At 36.8% G+C, this 10,329-nt stretch overlaps 1 long non-coding RNA gene across 1 annotated transcript; it reads right to left on the minus strand.

The window, feature by feature from the left end:
• Positions 1-7,924: 7,924 nt before the first annotated feature.
• Positions 7,925-10,119, minus strand: LOC137887876 (uncharacterized). The gene is made up of 2 exons (XR_011105074.1): positions 9,696-10,119; positions 7,925-9,028 (listed from the first exon to the last, which is right to left on the minus strand). It is a non-coding gene; the product is annotated as an uncharacterized lncRNA (long non-coding RNA).
• Between the last annotated feature and the right edge of the window lie 210 nt (positions 10,120-10,329).

The raw sequence follows: 10,329 nt of genomic DNA on the forward strand, positions 1-10,329 counted from the left end.
TAGAAACACTCATTACATGCCGCAATAAGTCATCTAGTTCTTAAATTCTTTTTATGAAGACTTGAGGGCTGGTTACAATCACATTTTTATTGAACAAGCTGTAGTCCAGCATAATTCCTTGAAACAAAAAGATATTAGCCACAATAAATTTGTAAGAAGTTATGGCAATGAATTAAATACTGTATTTTCTAAGACATTTAAGTGTAGAAAATATCAATAAGCTCATTGAAAAGCTACTAAACCTCTAATGGCTGCCTTCTGTTCGCATGCAGACATGAGAACCTTGAACTTCAGTGGGACTGCAGAGTGATTCTGATAAACTACTTTATTAACTTGTTTTGGTGTTGTGGGAAGATGTTATTGTGCTGCACAGTACATTAGTTCTTTGCCCTTACAGAATGATGCTCGCAAACAGTACATTATATTGACCGCTTTCACACAGGAGAAGAAGCACCTCAGCTTTTTCTCTAGACCCAAGGAAATTGTCTTTAGATAGTGTATTGTCACCTGGATTAGTGGGCTATGCTATTTTGGGATTGAGCACTAGGCCACCTTCTGGCTGCAGGAAGGTTTGATGGGTAAGGACACTCTCCCAAACAAGGTCACAGGTAGAGCGCATATGACAGCTCGTGTCCATCCTCCTCAATATGTTCTGGAGAAGATGTCTGACACTGAAATCTCTCAATCTGTTACACAGCATTTCTTTGATCATGCAGCCTATAAATCATCACAATTAGAGATAACACTAGCATTTAGTGATGTCCTGATGGACAAAGGGTTTGAGATGCTGTCCATGTCATCACATCCCCAGTTTGAGTCTGGCCAGGGACTTTTGTTGGATGTCATTCTCTCCCACTGTTTCCTGTTTGCTCCATACTGCATACTCAAGTAGTCCAAATTAACTGACAGAATACATTTCTGATATGACGATCATAATCAATAAATCCCTATTTCATGATGTGATAATGCTGTGGTTAAGGTTTGGTTAGGTTTAGGCACAAACACAAACCAAATAAACCAAATTATTGAGCAAATAGATAAAAGGTCAGGAGATCAACAATTGTATTACAATTCATCTAAAGGGAACAATGAATATCTGCAGCCACTGTCATGGAAATCCTAACAATAGCTGTCAAGATATTTCACTTTAAACCAAAAATGTCATCCTCATGGTGACACCAGAGGAAATTAATATCCAATCCAGAATCCAAAGTCGGTAGGATTCATCCTCTGGGGACCACGAATGTCTGTACAGACTTTTATGGCATCCATCTAACAGTTGAAACCATTGATTGATTGGTGTATTATTGTGGTATGGCTGTCTGTGTTACACACTGTTAAGAGAATGTGCATATCTTATTTATGTATATTGTTTGTCATTCTTTTTATATATGTTCAAATGCTGAAAAACCAATAAAGCGTTTAACCATAAAACTAGTATTTTTTGCGTTACAAAACTGCTTTTGTGACTCACAAGATTGGATGTTCAGTATGTTGTCTCTTTTGTAATTCTTGGCCCAGGACAGAGAAAATACTTTAACTTCTCCCAAGGGAGCGCTCTCTAAACATCTCATGCTAATACCATCAGGCCGCCAGGTAGAGCCCAGCCAGAGTGTAAGCATAGCTGGAATCAGACACAGGGCTTGTCAGTGATGACTCAGACAGTCCCTCAAGCCCAACACAATTTGGTGCACAGGACAGCCACCATACCTCAGCATATTCATGCAGTGTGTGCTCAGAATATTGAACACACTATCAGCACGAGCAGGTTTGGGAGTCCTGTGTGTTAATTTGTAGTGATATTTGAGGCCACACACCCTCTCTGCCATGTATGACCTGCACTCCATCAGCAATAAATAAGAGCCAATTAGATACCAAGCATGGAAACCCTTGTGTAGTAAATGAGAGGCATGTTCTGGATAAAGCTCTCTGATAGAGAACAGGGAGAATAATTCAGCCAAGCTAGGGTTGTTCTTAATGTGATTCATGTTCTGTCAGCTGAGCGTTCGGACAATTAAATTTGCATTGCTAAAAGGATTTTCCCCTGCTTTTCCCATTCCTTAATGGATGATTTCTAAACTTGTTGACCCGATAACCACTGAAAGTATAGAGCTCTGATACTCCTGAGGAGTTTGCATGATCCCTGGAATGTGCTTGTACTGATATGTGCACATTATGTGGGATTAAGAGTGAAAAATTAACTCAAAAGGCAAGGAAATATTTTTTAATATATTTATAAAACATTTTAGTTGAAAGTTCAGTCACAGACATGTATTTTGTTTGTATTTGTGTGTGTGTGTGTGTGTGTGTGTGTGTGTGTGTGTGTGTGTGTGTGTGTGTGTGTGTGTGTGTGTGTGTCCATCAATTTCACAGCATTAAAGTCCCAGAAGCCATGAAACAAAACTAAGCTGGTCCTAAAGAAATCCATGATTGTGGTAGGCCTGAATTATAGCTGAAGTTCACACTATGATAACTTATTCATGGTCATGATTTTCATATTTGTAACACCTTTGTATGAGGATTTATTTTGGCACCTACTGTATATACAATAATTGCCATACAAATATCCGTTACAACCTGAATACATGCTGCACATGATTATGAATCTAATATATTTTGTATTTCTTGAAAAGGACACAAAAACAGAACGTATTTAACATACAAAAGCCCTTTCTTACTGCTGACATTTTGACGTGTCAAACTAACAGAATCAGTAATGACATTATTTCAGTCAGGCATGCCAGTTCCCGGCTCTACAATTGTGAATGTAAAGTTTTTTTAATTTTAATATTTGTGTTTTCAACTAATTTGCTTTTTACATCTTGCTGATAGTAGCATGATTTGAATTAGACTTTGTTCGTTTAAAAAACAGTTTAAACAGTGTAATGGACACAAATAATACTCATGTTTGAACGTTACAAAAAGTTTTTAAAAAAGCACTGTAGCACCACCTACTGGCATTCAAAAATAAAAATAAAATGATCATGTGTCATGTTGTTCTGCTCATTCATTCTTTTTAATAATGACTTTTCCTCTGCTTAGGCTTGGAAGATGGAAACCCACTGTCAAGATTTTTTTCTGGGGACTAACTTTAATTAACTTTAATAGGTTATACAATAAATTTAATACGGTTCTCACAATGGTTTCTATTCCTTGTGATGGCTATAATTAAATTCGTAATTTACTTCTTGCAATTTATTTTTGAGTTCTTAATAATAAATTGTCTCATCGGTAGCCGAATATGATGGATATTTTCTCTTTGCACTTTTTTGTGGAAAATTGGGTAATTTATCAGTTTCACTGAGCAATTCAAAAGCCCAGGGGAATATATTATGTGATATATTACATTTTCAAAACTGTTTAACTCACTACTTCTGTATTTCATACTGGAGAGAAAGTTTTGGGTTCATATTTTGGCTGCATGTTCAGTGTCATTGTTACATGTTCCTCTATAAGTGTTCATTATTGACACCTTTACCACAGCAGAATACTCCCACTATGAAACTTGAATGCTGCTTTAAAGTCCCATTTGATGGATCCCTTTGACTTACAGGAGGTCATTTTCATTTCATAAGACTCTCATAAAAACTCCAGACTTATCATCATGCACTTTCTCCTTCAGGACGATTTAAAGGCCAGAGTTTTATCACTTTGAACTGTTGTCCTTCTGGCGGCACACACACAGTAATTCTGTATTTCTGTATTGCTTTTCTTGGGTCTTTGTCTACTCCTTGATTAAGAGGCTCTTAGGGGCTACCCTAACTGGGTTGTTTCATGATTTATTATTTTCTAATTATGCAGCCTACAGTGCTCCTTTAAATACAAATAAAAATGCTCATTTGAACATATACTACTCACCAGGTCTATGACTCCCAATCCCATCTTTGAAATCAGTTCAGTGGACAGAGTTTGGGATTTAATGACACATAAAAAAGAGTGACAGTCAATCAAGGATGTTTAACTCAAGGTATTCTCGATGCACGTTCACTCACTTTGAAGTATCACCGCAACGGAGTTCAGGTTGGGTAAACTGAGATTGAAAGATCATTCTTGACTTCAGACAAAATCCATCTCCCCACAAGGTCCACTCAGTAGCTGTCCTGCAGCTTTCGATCACACAATCTATACCTCTGCAGAGAGAGTTTTCCAGTTGGAAATACCCTATATGTTCAATATTCTGTGCACTTTAATGACTTTTGAGTAACATTTAGATTATAAGCTGTTGTTTCCCAAGTCAAGATTTTCATGAATGAACTCATAAAATCTCTTTTTTCAGTCTCATAAAGTTGGCCACATTATCACTCTCTAGGCAGTAATACAGCTACTTATACTGCAGGACTCCTGTGATTAGCCAGGCAGAAAGTTAAGATGTAACATATTTCACCTAGCTCACAGATCAGGATTGTAGGAGGAAGTCAATGGACAGAGCAAACTCCTGTGTCTCATATGCCCAGCTTCATATTTAGAATGTGGTCAATAGTGAGACTGTTGCAGTCCATCTGATACTGCAGGGAAATGCCTCTAATAGTGAAGGTTAGTGTTTGGATTAGCTATCACACGGCATTGTTGGGGCTAGCAAAGATTCAAGGACACTTCAACAGAGCCACCCACTTGACATCAAATTCTGAACCTGTGTCTCCCATTCAACCTCAACACAACACAAAGCTACAGCTGATTTATTTTTTTTCAAACCTTTATCTATTTCTCCAGACCACGTGTTCCAGGTAGAGAAGCAACACTTGGCTGTGCTTTGGTAATTCTCTTTTATGAACATCTATTTTCTTGTGAACATCTATGAACAAAAAGAAAGACTTGGTCACCATTATAGTTCAACTACTTCATGCAAAATATGAGAAACTGATGCTTTTAGATTATGTGAAAATGGTCTGGCATGAAGGAGAGAGCATGCAGAATATAAGATGCTTGACAACCCACAGTGTTACAAAAAGCAAAACGCATTTAGTCTTTCTGCTGTTTCTGTTCAAGCCATATATGAATGAATTTGTAAACTATATGAGAGAGTTTAAGAATTCAGTACTTATTTGTTCGGACTAGGAACTTAAGAAATGACACATGGAAGTTCGACAGTTCACATCTCTTCTGTCATCCTGATGTCTTGTTTTACATTTAATCATCCAATGTACAATTTAGATTGCAGAGAATTGTTATGTATTTTTACTATTGCACAACTGTGCTTATCTGCTGTGTTCACTGTGTATTTTTATTGTCATTTTTTAAATTTTCATTTTCATGACTTTTGTCATTAGAAAATGAGCCCTCTTGGCTAACTTTGGCCTCTTCGCAGTTTTGTTCTCCTATTTTCAATGGTTGTTTAAGTAATAATTTACATTTTTTATAATTTAATAATTTAAAATGTAATAATTAATAATTTAATAATTTAAGATGAAAGAAAAGAAAACAATAAATGCGAAAGGGTGCAAACAACCTTTTACTTACAGCGGATCCTGTGGTGATTGTTTGATTTTAATTCTTCTAGATTTGAGCTCTGCATTCACGCTAATCTATTGGATCGCCTTGAATAGTGGGTTGGCATCAGGAACTGCACTACACTGGTTCAAATCTTATTTATCAAACTTTCATTGTAGTCATCGATGAAGGCTCCAGCCTTGGCCCTTTGTTGTGCTGTATACATGCTGACATTGAGGCATATCATACATAAGCATACAAAATCCAGTGCTGTTGTTATGCAAATCTTTGTCCCATTAATAAAAAATAGCCTCTTGGTTAACTTTGGCGCATTTACAGCAATGTTTTATTAATGTGCACTGTCCCTAACAAAATAAACCAATAAATACAATTAAAAGCAATGAATTATAAGATTTTCATAATTTATTATCTTGTCTGTCCGAAATAAATTATTGTCCAAACTATGTCCAGCTAAATTAAAACAAATCAGAATTAATTGTCTTTGGTCCCCTAAAGTCCATCCCTGATATATAAAAAAAACTCTTGGCTCCCTGTATTCAAACTTGATACCTGCAGCCAGAAACTTTCATATGAAAAACACATTTTTTTTTTTTTTTAAAGTAATTCAATCATCTCTTTATCAATTCAAGAGCATCTCAAAAATCAAATCTTTTCTCTGTCGACTTGATCTCAAGAAGGTCATTCGTGCTTTTCTCGGTTAGATTATTATTCATTGTATTCAGCATTTAGCCTAAAAAACTGTTATGATATAATACGGCTGATTTCTGTTTCTTTCTGTTTTTGAAAAACGTGTCATCATGGTGAAAAGGTTAAAGCCATAACTCCAGCACTCTGGGGGGAGGCAGTTATGAAGGCTGCTATGTATCAAGTCACATGTTGTTCTCGGGCCATCAAAGTCGTGGATCACAGAAGTTTTGTTTTCTCATAATTTACCAACATTAAGAAAGAAATTTAGTAGTTACGTACAGTGCAATATCATGCATTGTGAGACGACCATTTCCTATGCCAGTCATTCATTACTTTTGTTAGGAATGCGGTAGATTCATCCCAACCCCATCAAATGCTTAATCTGGAAGTTGCATGCTACTATTTGACTAATAGTTGTTTTTTTGTCACAGTATGTCTGATGCAACAGTATGAGCAATGAACTTACATTATGTCCCACTTGTTGTTCATTAAATTAGTTTTAGACACATTACTGCATTCTTGTGGTCAAATATTTTCCAGTTTAAATCAAAATGGACACCACATCTTACACATCACAATATGTAAAGTGTGAAAAATACCCACAGGTACAATAACTGGAATTAATTTCAATAACCTCACAGTATTCAAATATAACATATTTGGAACAAATTACTTCCTTATATCACCGTATGTTACCTGGCCCAATTAACAAAATGAATCTATATGACAGCAGGCGGGACGTGAAGGCCCTTCTCGATTTATTTCATTTGATCTCTGGAGCTTGATTACACATGATTTGATGATACTCAACATACATTTACAGCTACTTATATTGGGGCCATGACATTTGATGTCATGTTTCACAATAAAGGCTTAATTAACTGTGAGTGGCGTGTTTACTGTCAGACAACTGGCTTCATTCTGCTTTTGATGAAAGATTGATGTCTCTCAGGAGTTAAGCAGCAAACAAGTGAAGGCATAGAGAAAGGTCTAATGCTCCCCAGACTAACAGGGAAAGTGAATAAACATGATGAAACGAGCGTCTTTGAAAGTGATGGGATAAGGTATATCAGAGTGCGTCAATAACAATACCTACAAGGAGTAATCTTTGAAGCTACATTCAGTGATTAGATAATGTACATACAGTATAACTGAATAAACAAGACATTCAGTGTTAATGTGTTAGTCTTCAAACTCTATTCGGCAACATTCATTCATCAGACCACAAGCAGAACCTGGCTTTATGGATTTGAGAAAAATGACGACTATTAAAAAGACAGTGGGTCCCAACGCAGAGGTCAGGACATCACAAGGGCTCACAAGATACATTTGTCGGATCATTTAAAGGAATAGTTCAACATTTGTGGAAATATGGCCTTCTGGCAGAGAGTTTCCTGAGAAGATCAATACCACTCTGTCTGGTAATTATATGGCAAGCAGCCAGTTAGCTTAGCTTAGCACAAAGACATGTTGCCTGACATTTAACGGTGGTATCGATCTTCTCATCTGACTCTCCAAATGTCAAACTATTCCTTTAGATTAAATGCCCATTAAATGATGTGTAAATGTTACATTTTCAAAATGTTCTCTATTTTTTTTCTCTGTTACTGTGAAATAGGTTACTGGTTAGTTTTACTAGTCTTCAGTTTTATAAAAAAAGAGTATGGAAACATTACTCTTTGGCTGCTTGCAACTCATAGATGTATGCAACCTTTAAGAAGGGGCCATGAGGAGTCACATGCTTAAAGGTTGGTAATCAAACTAAGACAAGTTAATAAGACATCTCACGTATTTCGTACATTGTGTATTTCATATTAGAGTCTAGTTTAAACATATGGCTGTTTTACCACCAATCACAATGTCAGTATGAGGAGTTCCAGAAACACTGACTATTCAGGTCTAACCGCACATCACAACAAGACAGTGGAAATGCAATTTCAACTTGTTATCAGTAACTTTGCAGATTTCATATTGCCTTGGCACAACATTGCTCATAAGCGCTATAAAAGTTCATGAGTTAATTGCCAAAGTGTTTGTATTATCTGAATTATGTTCATTATCATGACCATTCATCTTGCACAATGCGTTACCAGTCTGGTCTCGCACAGTAGTCATTTACTGGCAGAAGGAGGAAGTGACTCATGTTGCTAAATCAATGTGAACAATAACACGGATGTTGTATTCTCACTAATACACCCAATCAGAACGTCTTATAAAACTGTTACACCCCACACCTCCTACTCCATTGTGCAATAGCCAGAGAAAAACAAACTGAGGTCATGCAATAAAGCACTGACCTCATCAGGTCCAGATCTGACAGTCTCTGGAGACAAAGCCTGAAAAGTCTAAATTATATAAACCTGCTCTGAAAGAAGGGGAAATAGTTTTACAGCTTGTCCTGATGATGGTGCTACAAGAAAGGTCAGGTTATCACTGTAAACATTAGGATTCATCCTGGGGGCCCCATGAATATCCACTGCAAATTTTATGGAAATCTTGCCATTACAGTAGCTTTGGAAAGGTCATGTAGTCATCAAAACCATTAGGAATCCTCTGCGGACCATTAATATCTGACAACTTAATGCAAATGTGGCCAGTACTTGTTGAGATATCTTTACTCTTTGCCTCTCCATATACCAGTAGGCAGAAACTGGAAGAATGAGTGTGAAATCAGCATGTAAGTCCTCAATAAATGGTTTAATGGCACATTTAATTAAGAATTATCCTCCATGCTGGCTCATAAACCCTTTGGGCATCAGGATGGCAGATTGCATTTGGTTTGAGTGCTGTGTCAACAGTCATCGATCCTCCTCTGTGGCATCCTTGAGTAAAAAAAAAATCCCTAGTAGCTCCGGAGTCCATGCCCTGTAGTTAACCCTGTGCCGGGACATCCCTGTAGAGGAGAGCAAGAAAATTGAGTCTTCCTGAGAGGATCAATATAGATTCACTGGTGATTTTACAATCCATAAAGTCATATTCTGCTGTGATGGAGGTCACTTTTCTATAAAGACCGTTTCCACCAGCAAAGGAAAGAAAAAAGTAAATGAAAAGGCAAGATAAAAATAAAATAACCTCTGTAAATCAAAATAATCTGATGAAAAGTCAATATCATGACATACTTTTGAATCACTATTTCATAACATTAGACAAAAAATGATGAGGTAACTAGTCAAATGTATGAGCTACGTTAACCGCTGCAATTTTTCTTTCTGTCTCATAGTTGTGAGTACAAATTATGGATGAAAGATCAATACATTTAGATATTAAATCAAAATTAAGAGATGAAAAGTCAAAATCCTGAAAAGACTCACTATTTCACAACTCTGATTAAATATTATGAGATAACTCCAAATTATATCAAAAGTCAAAATTGCAAGAGGGTAGGAGAATATTGTAGGTCAAGTCGAATCTATGAAATAGTGAGTCAAATTTTGACTCACTATTTCATATTTTGACTTTAAATTTTTTTTTTTTAAATGATTTTACTATCCCATAATGCCGATTTATTAAGTCAAATTGTGTGACTTAATGCTTAAGTTTTCATCGATATTTTCCTCTACCTGGCAAAAAGGTTCTTCCATTGGTTTCTCTATATCCAGCTGTAGGAATGATCAGGTGATCAGTAATCCTTGATTTGTCTCAGCACATATCCAAATTCCACGGTACAGAATAAACCCTCTGGACAAGACACCAGACATGTTATTCCGATGAGAGCAGATTGCGAAACGTTCACGAGTTTTCCGTACGTAAAGTCGGCAGGGTGGGACGATGACGTTGCACACGGCCCCGTATAAATATCAGCTTCCGCATGACGTAGATAAGCAGTCAGCATTCTTTCTTTGCTGTAGCCGGTTGCTATCACCGTCTGAACCGTCGTGTTTTCTACTAAATACTACCGAACTATATTGGCGTAAACGCGACTTTTTGAGCTCAATTTCCTAATTTGTCTTTTTTTCTCTCTTGGTCGACAAGACAGCCATTACACTGACGTTCTCTTTGTAAAGGTAAGATACCTCGATGTCTTTCTAGGCTAACGTTCAGCTAACTCAGCTAACCGACCGGTCGGGTTAGGAAGTTCGTCTTCGTTACGATTACGTTATATTCGATGCGGTGAAATACCAACGTGGATCTTTAAGTTTAGCTCTAGCTGACCTCGTTTGACATTAAGACGATGAGCTGAAGTGGTTTCACGTT

The sequence above is a fragment of the Cebidichthys violaceus genome, unplaced genomic scaffold (assembly GCF_023349555.1).
Source record: "Cebidichthys violaceus isolate CVI_PGR_0920_01 unplaced genomic scaffold, fCebVio1.0.p SCAF_5, whole genome shotgun sequence".
NCBI lineage: Eukaryota > Metazoa > Chordata > Actinopteri > Perciformes > Stichaeidae > Cebidichthys > Cebidichthys violaceus.